Source organism: Ochotona princeps, chromosome 21 (assembly GCF_030435755.1).
Source record: "Ochotona princeps isolate mOchPri1 chromosome 21, mOchPri1.hap1, whole genome shotgun sequence".
In the NCBI taxonomy this organism is placed as follows: Eukaryota; Metazoa; Chordata; class Mammalia; order Lagomorpha; family Ochotonidae; genus Ochotona; species Ochotona princeps.
The window spans coordinates 28,754,230-28,767,660 of NC_080852.1; the positions used below are offsets into that span (position 1 = coordinate 28,754,230).

A 13,431-nucleotide genomic window follows, 5' to 3' on the forward strand; every position below is an offset into this window, starting at 1 on the left:
GGGGGGGGGGCGGCTCTCCCCGAAACAAACTGCTCATGTTCCCTTCACCTTGCCCCCAACAAGAAAAAGAGAGACTCCTTTCCCTTCTCTGTTTCAGCTGGAGAAACTGCAGTTCTTAGAGTTAAGCAGGAGCTCTCACCAAGGACCCATCTCCCCACACGAGTCCTTGCTGCTGAGGGGCTGGGTCCACAAAGAGAATGGCGGAGCCCAAACCCCAATACGCCTGACACCAGCCAGCTCCTGCCTCCTCCACTCACCCCTACCCGGCCCCAAACCCCATCACCTTGCCCTGCTTGCTCTCGACTGCTTTCCCAGGCCACAAACAGGGAGCTGGATGGGAAGTGGAGCTGCTGGGATTAGAACCGGCGCCCATATGGGATCCCGGGGCTTTCAAGGCGAGGACTTTAGTCGCTAGGCCACGCCGCCGGGCCCCACACTTCCTTGTTTTGAGTGGCAGCTCCCCAGTGTCTGAGTTCAGTGAAGGAGCCTTTAGAGAGCAAGCAGGGGCCCGGTGGCGTGACCTAGTGGCTAAAGTCCTCGCCTTGAAAGCCCCGGGATCCCATATGGGTGCCGGTTCTAATCCCGGAAGCTCCACTTCCCATCCAGCTCCCTGCTTGTGGCCTGGGTAAGCAGTGGAGGACGGCCCAAGGCTTTGGGACCCTGCACCCGCGTGGGAGACCCGGAGGAGGTTCCAGGTTCCCGGCTTCGGATCGGCGCGCACCGGCCCATTGCGGCTCACTTGGGGAGTGAAACAACAGATGCAAGATCTTCCTCTCTGTCTCTCCTCCTCTCTGTATATCCGGCTTTCCAATAATAATAAAAATCTTTAAAAAAAAAAAAACAAGGAAGTGTGCAGGGCCCATGCCTCAGGGACGATGAGGACAACACATGTGCTACCCTGTTCAGGTTCTGCCACTCCCACCTGCCCTTCCCAACCTGGGAAACTCTAGTCATATTTGCTTTTCTCTGCCAACCTGGAGGCCTCATGTTTTTATCTCTGTAACTGGGTATCTGTCCAGACACCCGTACGAGACTGCTGACACTGTGACTGGCAGAACAGCACATCAAAAAAGGCAGACAGTGCTAATACAACCACCAGGAAGTGAGAGGGACTCTTCCCCAGAGAAGACTTGGGAAGCATGGCATCTGGGTGGCTCAGATAAAGGCCAAGGGGCCACCCACGCAGTGGTATGGCGAGGATGCCTGCACGTCCAGCGATGGCTGCACGACTTTGCTGGGAAGTTAGGAGTGGGACCAGGAAGAAGTTTTAAGGGTAGGTTGGTAAGTTTTAGAATCTTGGAACTCCAGAGTTGGGATTTCACCCTGGAGGATTTGGCAAGCCCCTGAAGTTTCTGAGGAAAAGTTGTGCGGGTATCATATCACCACGGTAAACAAGCCACTCTGGTGGTGACTCAGGTGAGGGCTCAGCGTGGAGGCCCACGAGCCCAGGGGTTGATCCTAAGCTTTCTGTTCCTCTAAAGCAGGAGTGGGGAATCTTTTTTGTTAAGGAACAGTTAAATATTTACACCATCATCTGTGGATCACACAAATTTACCAACTTAAAACAGTCTGCTATAGTTTATTGGATCTTGAGTCCCACCTGTGGTTGCTGTGGCAGAGCCAGAACAAATGACTTGTGGGCCCTATGGGACCATTAGACCAGACGTTCTCCACCCCAGTTTTCCAAGCAAAGACCAAGAACCATGATCATTCTGTCATTCATTTTGGTAATCTACACTATACTTTCAGCTAAGAGTTTTTAGCAGTAATAAGAACGAGCTTCTCCATGCTGGTAACCCATGTCTGATGCAATTCTCTAACCTGACAAGAGGCTCAGAAGGGCAAAGGGACCGAACCTTGGTGGGAAGGAAGGATTCTGCAACAGAAGGGTTCTGGAGCTTTCTAGAGCTGGGGAAGATGGGAAGATGCAGGTCAGAGTGACGGCCTGAGCTTGGGGAGGGGACAATGTGCTAAGTCTAAAGTAAAACCTGTAAGTCTTCCTCCCTAGAGTTTCAGAAGCCACAAATCAAGAAATGACTCCGTTAGTACTAATTTACTAAACAGTAACAGCAACAACAAAAAATTGTGGTTCTAGTCCAGTGTATTATCTCTATATCTATATAAAACATGCTATGCTACATCTAAGCATAAATATGTCTTCCCACTAATCCAGACAAATGTCAATGTATTCAGCCTGGGGCCCCATGAGCCTCAAGGGCTACTAGGCAGCTGGGTCAGCTGCAGGCATATCACTTCTCATTCTATTCCCAAGTGGCCTGCCCGTGGCGGGGCAGCTAGTCTGAGAACACTGCTGGCTGCACCATCTCAGCAGGCTCATCCCACTGTGGCCCATCGGCAAGTCAGCTAGCCCAGACTTCTGGCTTGGATGACAGCCAACTGTTAGCAATGGGCAGAATCCAGCTACAGTGTCTAGAGCTAATCATCATTTGGTGAGTGAAGGTGAATCCCTAAAGTCTGTCATATTCTAACAACAACTCACAGGCGATGCCTTGGGGACTGACTCACACATCGAAGTTCTGTACTACATGTATTAAAACCATCAAACACCAGTTTTCAATTGGGTAGGTGCCCCAAGAACCCCTGGTCCTCTGATGGAGAATACTCCATACTTCATCTGCCTTCATGAGACAAGATCCAAAGCTGGTCTTGGAGCAGTTTAGCCAGCTCTAATATAAAATCCATTGAACCATCTCAAAGCACTTAGTAAGGGCTATTTCTCTCTCTTTTTTTAAAGATTTATTTTACTTGAAAGGCACAGAAAGGAAGAGAGCTTCACTCCCCCAAAACAGCCTTAAAGACTGGTCTGAAGCTAGGAGCCAGGATCTTCTTATGGGTCTCCATTGTGTGTGCAGGGAACCCAAGGCTTTAGGCCATCCTACACTACTTTCCCAGCCCATTAGCAGAGAGCTGCAGTCAAAGTGGAACAGCTGGGACATGAACCAGCGCCCATAAAGGATGCAGGCATCATAGGCAAAGGCTTAACCATGGCACCAGCCCTTTAATTGCCTTTTTAAAGATTTATTTAGGGAACTGGCACCATGGTGTATTAGGTGCCTCTTCTTGTGGAACCAGCATCCCTCCAGATCACTGGATGATGGCTCAAGTCCTTAGGCCCTTGCACATATGTGGGAGATCCAGGCTCCAGATTGGCTTAACTCAACTCCAGACCATTGCGGCCATTTAGAGTGGGAGATTTCTCTTTGGTCTCTTCCCTCTGTCAGTCTTTCAAGTAAATAAAACATAAATTTATCCATTCATTTTGAAAGGCAAGAATGAGGGCCAATGCTATGACATAACAGTTTAAGCTGCTGTCTGCAATACTGGGATCCCCTGTAGGTACAGGTTCAAGTTGTGGCTGCTCCACTTTCACTCCAGCTCCCAGCTAATGCACCTACAAAGGCAGTGAAGGATGGCCCAAATACCCACATGGGAGGCCTGGATGGAATTCCAGGCTTCTAGTTTTGGGCTGGAAGATCTGTCTCATCGTAATCAGCTTTCAAATAAATAAAATCTAAAAAATTAAAAAAAAAAAAGGCAAAGTGACAAAGATCTTCCATTAGTTCTTTCACTCCTCTAATGGGAGCTGGTTCAGGCAGAAGCCAGAAGTCAAGAAGTCCATCTAGTCCTCCCATGTGATGGCAGAGGCCCAAATGTATGGACCATCACCTGCTTCCTTCCCAGGAGCATGACTTGACGTGAAGTGAAGCAGCCTGCAGCCAGTACTGTGGCTCAACAGGCTAATCCTACACACAGAGTCACCAGCACCACCATATGGGTGCTGGTTCGTGTCCCAGTTGCTCCACTTTCAATCCAGTTCCCTGTTTAGAGCCTGAGAAAGCAGCAGAAGATAGCCCAAGTCCTTGGGACTCATACTCATAAAGTCAACCCGGGAGAAGCTCCTGTCTCCTGGCTTTGGATGGCTCAGCTCCAGCCCTTGTGAATAGAAGATCTTCTTTCTACCTCTCATTTCTCTGTAAATATACCTTTCATATAAAAATAAATCTTTAAAAAAAAAAAAAAAAGCCAAGCAGCCAAAACTCAAACCGTCCTTCTGATACAGGATCCTGGCTTCACAAGTGGTAACTTAACTCACTGCACCACAGCAGCAGCTCCCAAAATTCAACCTAATCATCTCCTTACCAGATGTCACGGACACCAGCATGCTTGGCAGAAATTCTTAAAGGCTTCAACTGCACATGTAACATTTTAAGAAATTCAGTATTACTGAGCCCGGCACAATGGCTCAGTAGCTGAATCCTTGCCTTGCACACACCAGGATCCCATATGGGTGCTGGTTCATGTCCTGGCTGCTCCACTTCCCATCCAGCCCCCTGCCTGTGGCCTGGGAAGGCAGTCGAGGATGGCCCAAAGCCTTGGGATCCTACACCCACATGGGAGATCCTGAAGAAGCTCTAGATTCCTGGTTTCAGACCAGCTCAGCTCCAGCTGTTGCAGCCACTTGGGGGAATGAACCAGGGGACAGAAGATCTTTCTATCTCTCCTTCTCTCTGTAAATCTGCCTTTCCAATAAAAATAAAATAAATGTTAAAAAAAAAAAAAAGAAAAGAAATTCAGCATTATTTTGAACTGCTCCTGGGGTCTGATATCCTCTTAAACTTGCACTAAGCATTGAATGCCACCATTAAACTAATTCGTACCACTGCTAAATAACTTAGTCTACCTTTAAACAATCATTTAAGACATCAACTTAAAGAGGGGAGCGCATAACTCTCAACTGAGATCCACTCTAATGAATACACAAGCCTGCTATGGTGGAAACTGTTCTGTCCTAATATGGCACTTGCTGCTTTCTGGACTTCTTACCTAGCAGAATGACAGGCTCAAAATGCACGATATTCACAAGCAACCCTGCACTTCAAAAATGGCTCTAGAAGCTTTAGAGATGAATTGGGTCAAACCGAAAATCAATTTTTCTGAGTTACAATTATTTTACTTTGTATAAGGAACCAAAAGGATTGCAAAACTTATGCCCACTTTTAGAGGGTTTCCACAAATACAAAGAATGAACCATGAATCACTATGTTTGAGATACTTCAAGAGAAAACTTGGTGAGTCACCACACTTCTGCAAGGTAAGGGTGTGGTTCAAAGTGTGCTGGAGGGAAGGCCCTTATCATGTGAGTCACAGGTGCCAGCCAGGCAGGCGCTCAGGCAGGCAGCACCCGCCCGCCTCCCAGGCTCTTCCCACTGTCTGCGCCGGTCTCCCTCTTCCGGCCTACACAGCTTGTTTCTGTCACACTCGAGCTTCAACACAAAGTGGGGAGGATAAGAAGCCTATGCAGATTCAAGAAATAGGAAGTAGTTAGGAAGCTAGATTTCCTTCTTGCCCAGGACCAGTCACTTTCTCATAAACCCCACTCATGGACATACTCACACTCCCAACACTGACCTTTCAGAAACAAAAGCTGGGATGGAGCTCATGGAGACTAACAGTTTCTCGGCTTACTAACTACAGACTATTTCACTACAACTGGCTATTTTAACCCTCGTGGTATTATAGATCTATTTAAAAATATACCCAGTTGGGGGTAATATTGTTGCACTACCTACAAAGTGAGCGTCTCATATGAGCACCAGTTCACACCTCGACTTCTTCACTTCCAATCCCCTTTCTGCTAACGGCCTGGGAAAGCAGCAGGCAACACAGGTGCTTGGCCTCCCACCGCCCATGTGCGATCTAGAAGAAGCTCCTGACTCCTGGCTTCTGCTTGGCCAGTCCTGGTTGCTGTGGCCATCTGCAGTGAACCAGTGGATGAAGATCTCTCTCTATAACCCTGATTTCCAAATGAAAAATATTAAATAAAATATATATACACACACCCACAAACATGTTGAAAAGGTTGGGAGATCAGCAGGCCACAAATATGCATAACATGCTCTACTAGCATATATTACAATGACAAAGTTTTAGATAAGATAGAGCTGGGCACCAACTGGTTCCCCATTAAGCTTAAGCCCAGCACAGCACTTCTATCCTCTGCTGCCCAGGTGGAAAGAGGACACTCAGAGGCTTGGGGTAAGAATTTCAAGGTCAGGCACAGCCAGGCCATGGTGGAGCCAGGATTCACACACAACTCTACTAGCCATCAGGGACTGCCCCGAGACCGCAGTGCTGACAGGGGTAGGGAAAACACAAGTTCCACTTCTTCCTCCCTCACCGGCTTTCAGCAGAAATCACTCCAATTACGCTTTGGCATTTTCATGTCCAAAGCAAGGGGACAAAACTAGACATAATTTCTATGACTCTTTGTTAAAACTTTAGAAGTGAAATCTAAGCAAGTTTTCCTTCCACCAGCTCCTAGGAGGGAAAAAAATGGAGCACTCCTTCTTCCAGTAGTCATATCACCTCTGATGCCTTGCTCATAGAGTGCGACACCAGGCTTCCTCACACACATAAACTACAGCTCTCTGCAAAGAGCCTGTGAGGACCAGCTGATGTCTTCCCAACTCCAGACCAGCTTGTTCGACAAAGTAAAGAAATTAAGTTCAAGGAGTCACCAGGTCTTTCACAACATGTTTAGAGGGGCTAGCTTGCTCTAAGTAAATGACACCTCCTGCACAGTTTAATTAGCTGAAATCCTGCCATCACCCAGCATGCACGCCTTTCAAGAAGCTAATAACCCAGGAGCAAACTCTTCATAAAGGCAACAATTAATTATTGTTTCAGCTCTACTAAATAATTGTCAATGAGTGTGTCCCGCTCACAGCTCATGAAACCCTATGTAACCGAGAGCATGATCTCATGCGACACTGAACTGGCATACTGCCTTCTGGCTCTCAGCGAAGGTCCCAAGCTGGACACTTTGCTCGACTGGTGCTCCCATCCCAAGCATGCGTGGTGTTGGGTGGGGCCCTGACTCTTAGAATGTCTACCATCCCAACCCCCCCGCCCTGGCCTACACTGCAGACAAGCTTCATCCTGTTTCCTCTGCACATCTACTCTATCTTGCACAATTGGAGCATGGATTTGCCTAAATTAATCTTTCCAGGAAGTGGTGCAGACAGGACATATCACCAGAGCCTGCTCCTACCACCGGAGCCTTCTGTTAACTATTTATTACTACAACCATTCCATTTTTTTCTATTAGCTAGAAAACAAAGAGGAAGGGATGCTGAGGTTTCCACCAGTGACCCTGGGGTACTTACAGTTTAGCTATCTTGCTCACACATGGCTATGCAGAGATGGTGCTACTGGGCGGCATTCAGAGGTCACAGGCCTGAATGTCCGCATTTTGGACTCTTAGGGTGGAGGAGCCCTGGCTGATCCTCCTAACTTAGCAGGCTGGAAAACTAGGAAGCCTCCGCCAGGAGAGTCACCTTAAGATTGGTTTCCTAAAATCTCCTTCTGCTGTTGAAAGACTTCCTGTGGGGCCAAGTACCCAACTGCAAGACGCTGCTTTTCCTTAAAGAAAGCCCACCCATGCTAGGCAGAGACCGACCACCAGAGGTTCCCACCTGAGGGTGTTGCAAATGGCATTTGCCCCACATTGTGCCATGGGCAGACCTGTAGCCACTACTGTGACATCACCCAGGCCAGAGCCTGGCTTTTCCTAGGGGCTAATGGCAGAAGTGCTTAGAGGGCTGTGAAAGAACAGTGGAGGGAGAGAGAACGCTATCAGGCGCCGAGAAAGGGAGCCATGCGGCATTCAGGTCTCTGCTGCTCCCCCAGGTTGCACATACTGCTAAGTGGCGACACAAGGTTACAGCCTGGAATGCTAAGATTTAGGTGGTAGCATATGCTACAAGAACACAGCCTCTACCTACAAGGTGAGGGGTGTCTGGCACCTGCAGGAGGCCTTCAGCAATAGATGAGAAACTGATGCTAAATGAAACACTTGGCAATGGAGCCGAAAGGCCAGAACCCTGAAACTCACTAGCCTCACCATCAACAGGCAGTTCTCTTCCCTGCGCCTTGGTTCCCTCATTATATAAAACAAAGGGAAACACCAAGTTCATTGTTAAGGTCCTTTGATGGGCTGTTCTCAAGAGCTAATCCAAATTTCTTAATTTCTGTTTAGATTTTAGACCTATACTGACAGCTCTTAGTTTCTCTGACTCTGTCCTTGCTAATGTACTCAGAAGCAAACCGTCAGTCGCCATCCCTGTTAGCAGCTGTCCTGAATACGTTCACCATGTTCATTCCCGCCTCCTCTAAGTCAAGGATGGCATGGAGCTGCAATTTCCTTTTGCCCACTCATTGAAGCTTTTCTTCAGAAGAGAACAAGCTCTGTCGGGACCAACGCTGAGCTATAACAAGCTGAGGCTCCACCCGAGGGGCCAGTAGCCTAGATGGGCACTCGTTTGTGTCCCAGCTGCTCCACTTCCAATCCACCTCGCTGCTTATAGCCTGGGACAGCAGCAGAGGATAGCTCAAGCCCTCGGGACTTTGTTCATGGGAACAAACTACTGGCTTTGGGTTGGCTCAGCTCTGGCAGTTGTGGTTATTGGGGAGTGAACCAGTGGATAGAAGAGCTGTGTTTCTCTCTGCAAACCTGCCTTCCCAATAAAAATATTTTTTTTTCTAAAAGAAAAAGCATGGTCAAAATATGTCAAACATTACGGAGTGGTGAATGAAAATCTAAAGATAAATATTGCTGTTTCTCAATATGTAAATATATTCATAGCCAAGATCTATTCTGAGTTTTACAACCTGGCCAGGTTCTCATTTTTGCAAGAGATGAGGCTTGGAGAGGTTAACTGACTGGCTCAGTCACAAAGCAAGGAAGTGGCAAAGCCTGCCTCTTCGGCCCAGCAGCTCAGTCCTTCCTGCACTATTGATCATTATCTTCCTAACCAACCTGTCTTTCTGGACTTTCTGCTACTATGGCTTGGTTCAGAAACTTACACTTTTTACAAACCAAGACCAAGATGTGCTGCCACACATTGTGGTCAGAAGCATTTGTGGCCCATGAGGCTCACCTGGCTTGGGCAAGAAGCTGATCTCTGGGAAGGCATTCCATTCCAACTGACCCTGAACAGGAGATGGTCAGGTCTCTGGCAGAGTTCCATTGCCAAGTCTCTCCAGCTGCGGAAGCTGCGGAGGCAGCGGAGGGGAGGAGACCACACAGAGGGAATTCCACTAGCACTTCAGGTGTGCTGGGGTGCATGACTGAGTTAAGACACACACTCACAACTGACAGCTGGGAATGATCCGGCCACTTGTCTCTGGAAATCTGATTCCAAATAGGAAAGCTAACGATTAAAATACGCTGAAAGGAACTAAAGGCAACCTGGCATTAGCTCCGCCTCCTATGAAACAGGTCACTATTGAGGCATCACCCTTTCCTTTCTACTTCCTACTCTTCTGCTTTTCATAGGTAACAGGATGTGTACGTGTTTAGATATTTCTGGATTTGGTAATCAGGATAATGTGACCCCTTTTGTTTCATACATACATTGCCTAATTAGATACCCTGTCACCCTCTCATAATGCAACACCAGAAGACCCTTCACCCAGGGGACTGCACTGTTTCTCTGTCACTTCAATCCCCGGTAGACTGTCTCCAGCAAGACAGACATGTTGGCCAAGTCACAGCCATTTACTTCTATCTAGTTTTAAGACAAGGTACAGGGAGGACATTCAAAGTGTTTAAAGGAAACAGACCTACAGGGAAAACGGTAGCTCACTTTGTGCTTTTCTAGGGCACTGGGCCAACAGTAAAAACGCAGAGAAAAGGCTCAAAACTTGCTACAGACTGGGAGTAAAATATCCCCTGCTGGATTTTGAAGACCTCTCTGCCACTTCAGCACCACACACTCAGAGCACTGCCTGGAAGCACACGCTTCCCTAACTGCTTTTATTGCTTTAATTAACCAAAGCTAGGTGGAACAGATTTACTCCACCTCCATAACGCTACTGTTGCCAGCTCCAGGCTAACACTTGCCCTCCACCTCTTAACACTGGCTCCCTGGGCCTGTACAATTAGCACCTTATTATATGCTGTTGGCCTCTCTTCTAATCATCACATTTCAACTAAGCATTTTATTGCACTTTATTGTCTTGTTCATGCATTAGGTCAAGAGCCTGGGATCCCAATAATAAATCCTAAACTCCTGTTAGACAGGTGCTGTTTGGCTTTCCTATCTCTTTAGGCTCAGGGTAGACTTAGGGACTCACAGGCATGCAAATACTTTTGAACTGTCTGGAGAGCTTACAGAAACCAGCTCTGGGCGTACGGCACATGACTGGAACCTGGCTCGCCACACATGCCAACCAACGGTCCACACTGGATCTAGCGGCTCTCTTTGCCGTTTAGGGACCTTTCCTTGGCTACCTGAAGTTAAGCTCTATTCTGCTTTCCTGTCTATTAAGTTTCTGCTGAACCAGACACATGTACTTTCCACCAGCATCGCATCCCGTGTTCCTCTAGAGAAAGGATTCAAGGGATGTAGGCCCAATGTTTAAATTGACTCGTCACTTTTGGAGTTAAAACCATAGTTCATAGGGCAGTTGTCAATCCCGCAACATGGGCCTCCTTCCTTAAATACTCTGGTACACAAAATGGAGCCTGGGAGGAGACTGTACAAGGTTCTTTTAGGACTAAGCTTTGTAAAGGGCTACATAGCAAAACTCGGCAAATAAGCACTATACAAAGAAAATTAAGAGTACAGACCTACAAAATAGCATGCCCCCCCCCCCCAAGAAACTCTGACGGGACAATAATTTAATGGAATAATGCACCATCTTCGGCTTCTTGATGTTTCTGGCAATCACAGAGAACTCCAAACTTGTGAGTTTTAAAAATATCGTGGACACAGCATGGTAGCCTAGTGGCTAAAGTCCTTGTTTTGCATGTGCTGTGATCCTACATGAGCACCATGGGCAACAGTTTGTGTTCCAGCTGCCCCATTTCACACCCAGCTTCCTGCCTATGACGTGGGAAAGCAGTGGAGGACAGCCCAGGGTCTTGGTACCCTGTACCCATGGGGGAAATCTAGAAGCTCCTGGCTCCAGATCCGCTCAGCTGTGGCCGTTGCAGCCAGTTAGGGAGTAAATCAGCGGACAGAAGATCTTTATTTCCTCTCTGTAAATCTGACTTTCCAAGAAAAATAAATCTTAAATATATATATTCACACACATATGTATCTTGATATTATACCGCAACATAGGTGATAAAAAATGGTCAGTCAATATTTCAACAGAAAAGATTAAGTGAAGGCATCACTGTTTTTACAGAGAATTTAAAACAAACATTCCACTATTTACACTTTTCCTACCATCTGGCCTAATACAACACACATCACACTTGGAAAATCCTGTTGACCCTTGTTCAGCCAGGGAATCTTTTGCCCATTCACAGAGGAACAATTCAAATACATGTTCTTCATTTTAAAACACACATCAAACGGTTTTTAGATAAAGAGGCCTCCAGTGTATCCAAAGTCAGGCTTCCCTGTGTCCATTCTGAGGTGCCAACTTGCTGTCTCATTTAAAATCAGGGGTGAACAAGCTTTCTGTTGCCAAGAGCCATTTGGATATTTATAAGATTTGTGGGCTGTATAAAATTATCAATTTAAAAATTGCCTGCTAGAGTTATTGACTCTCTAGTCCTACTTGTGGTTGCCTCAGTAGGGACGAACTCAGTGCTTTTACAAGCCTTCTGCAGTCTTTCATGCGCCAGGCATACCCTATCCATTTTAAAGCCTCAATCCCTAAACCTGCCAGCCACTACGCTCCCATGTCCAGGGTCTCTCGAAGTGCCACTTCTAACACATGCCGTCTCTTGTTCTCCTGAAGTGTGCAGTCGCCCAGCCACACACACAGGTGTTGCTGGGCCACCACAGGTGGGGTTCTGTGTCTTCATTAGGGAGGGAGCCCTTGCGGCTTCACCTCTCCCAGTTGAACTGGAAGGCAAAGCCCAACCCCACAAAAAGTCTTTTTTCCCCAGGAGCATCTGCAGGGAACCACGTGGAGGCACCAGGAGGGAACCGAGTCCAGTCTAGTAAGGATCGTGACCCATCCACTTTGGAGATGAACACTTTGGGACAAACACAAGAACCAAAAAACGCAACGTGGGCAGGCACTTCCTCTTAGAACCCTTTCTCATAGCGCCTCCCAATGCCTCACTTCCCCCCAGATATTCCCGCCACAGCTCTGGGGTACTGTTCACCCTGGAGCCTTCCCCTTTGCCCAGGACTGTGGCCTGTGTGGGTAGCAGGTGGCGTTTCACGTGCCTAAGTCCTCCAACACTAGCACAAAGCTCATTCCTAGTAGGTTCCCAAGAGAGTCAGTACTTGAAGCTATCATCTGAAAAACATTAACCATAATTTGTTGCCTCAAAGTCACTTTCGCTTTTGAGAAGCGGGAGGCCCCTCCGAGGTAGGACTGACGCAAAGGGCGCCAGACTGCCCTCTAACTTCAGTCAGCTTGGGCTTGCTCGCTTGCTCCCCGTTTTTATACCCGCGTGACTGCTTGATAACCTGCAGGGGGACCCTGCGTGCCCCTGCCTGGATGAATTCCTCTGTGACCCGCAACTTCACCTTGCCGGTATCCTCTGGAGACAGACAAAGCCCACTACCTCTCGTCCCACTCGGCTACTGCAGGGGCCGGCTTTAAGGAAAAAAAAAATTTTCTTTCCCCTCCCTTCTTCCAGGCAGCCGGCTACAGCTCCCAGCGCTCACCCCCCATTTAGGCAAGGAGTCCCCGCTGGGAAGCGCAGGGGGAGGGGGGAGAAGGACCAACAACCCTTCCCTTACACGGTCTTTAGGAGTAGGCTCTGGCGGCCGCCCCAGGTGGAAAGAGACCGTGCAAGGTCCTAGGTCAGCGCGCTCCTTCAGGAGGAAGGAGAGAACAAAAGTCCTCCTGGGGTGGAGACGCCCCGGGACCCCCTCCTCCCCGCCACAGACCCTTCCTCTTGAGAATGACCTAGAAACAGAGCTTCCAAGCCTTTTTCCCCCTCTCTCCTCCAACCATTCCTAGGACCGGGGAAGCGGGAGGGGGAGCGAGCAGAAGCCCCCCCCACACCCCGCCAATCACGACACCCGCCTCCCCTCGCTCGGGGCGCGCTCTCCTCTCTCTTTCGACTTCCAACTCTGAGAAAACTGCACCGCGCGCCTCTCCCACCGCCCAGTCCCCTCAGCCCCGGGCCCCTCGCCTCACCCCAGCTTCCTCAAGCCAAACCCCAGTTTCCACTCCCAAACTGACCGTGAAGCCGGAGGCAGTTCCCCAGTCCCAGGCCCCCGGTGGGGCTCCCGCCGCCTCCTCCCTCTGCAGTCCCCGACCCGGGATCCCGCCTCGGGCTGCAGCGATGACTCCCCGGCACCCGGCGCCGCGGTTCCCTGGACGCGGCCAGACACGGGGCGGCGCGCAGGAGAAGCCCATGGAGCTCCCGGCGGTGGCGGCGGCCGCGGCAGCTTCAGGAGAGCGGCCGCCGCGCAGGCTGATGACGCG

General features: G+C 48.8%; 1 protein-coding gene across 4 annotated transcripts in view; it reads right to left on the minus strand.

Annotated features, from left to right (window-relative positions):
* The window catches only part of ZDHHC3 (zinc finger DHHC-type palmitoyltransferase 3), a 50,380-nt gene extending 36,964 nt beyond the window's left edge, over positions 1-13,416 (minus strand). For 2 of the 4 annotated variants that reach the window (XM_004581402.2, XM_058678803.1), the window contains exon 1: positions 13,186-13,414. The gene's annotated coding sequence lies outside the window, so the exon portion shown is untranslated. Of the gene's footprint in view, positions 1-7,187; positions 7,455-13,185 lie in introns of those variants that run through there. The other 2 variants (XM_058678802.1, XM_012925897.2) reach the window with 2 other exon arrangements.
* Positions 13,417-13,431: the final 15 nt, after the last annotated feature.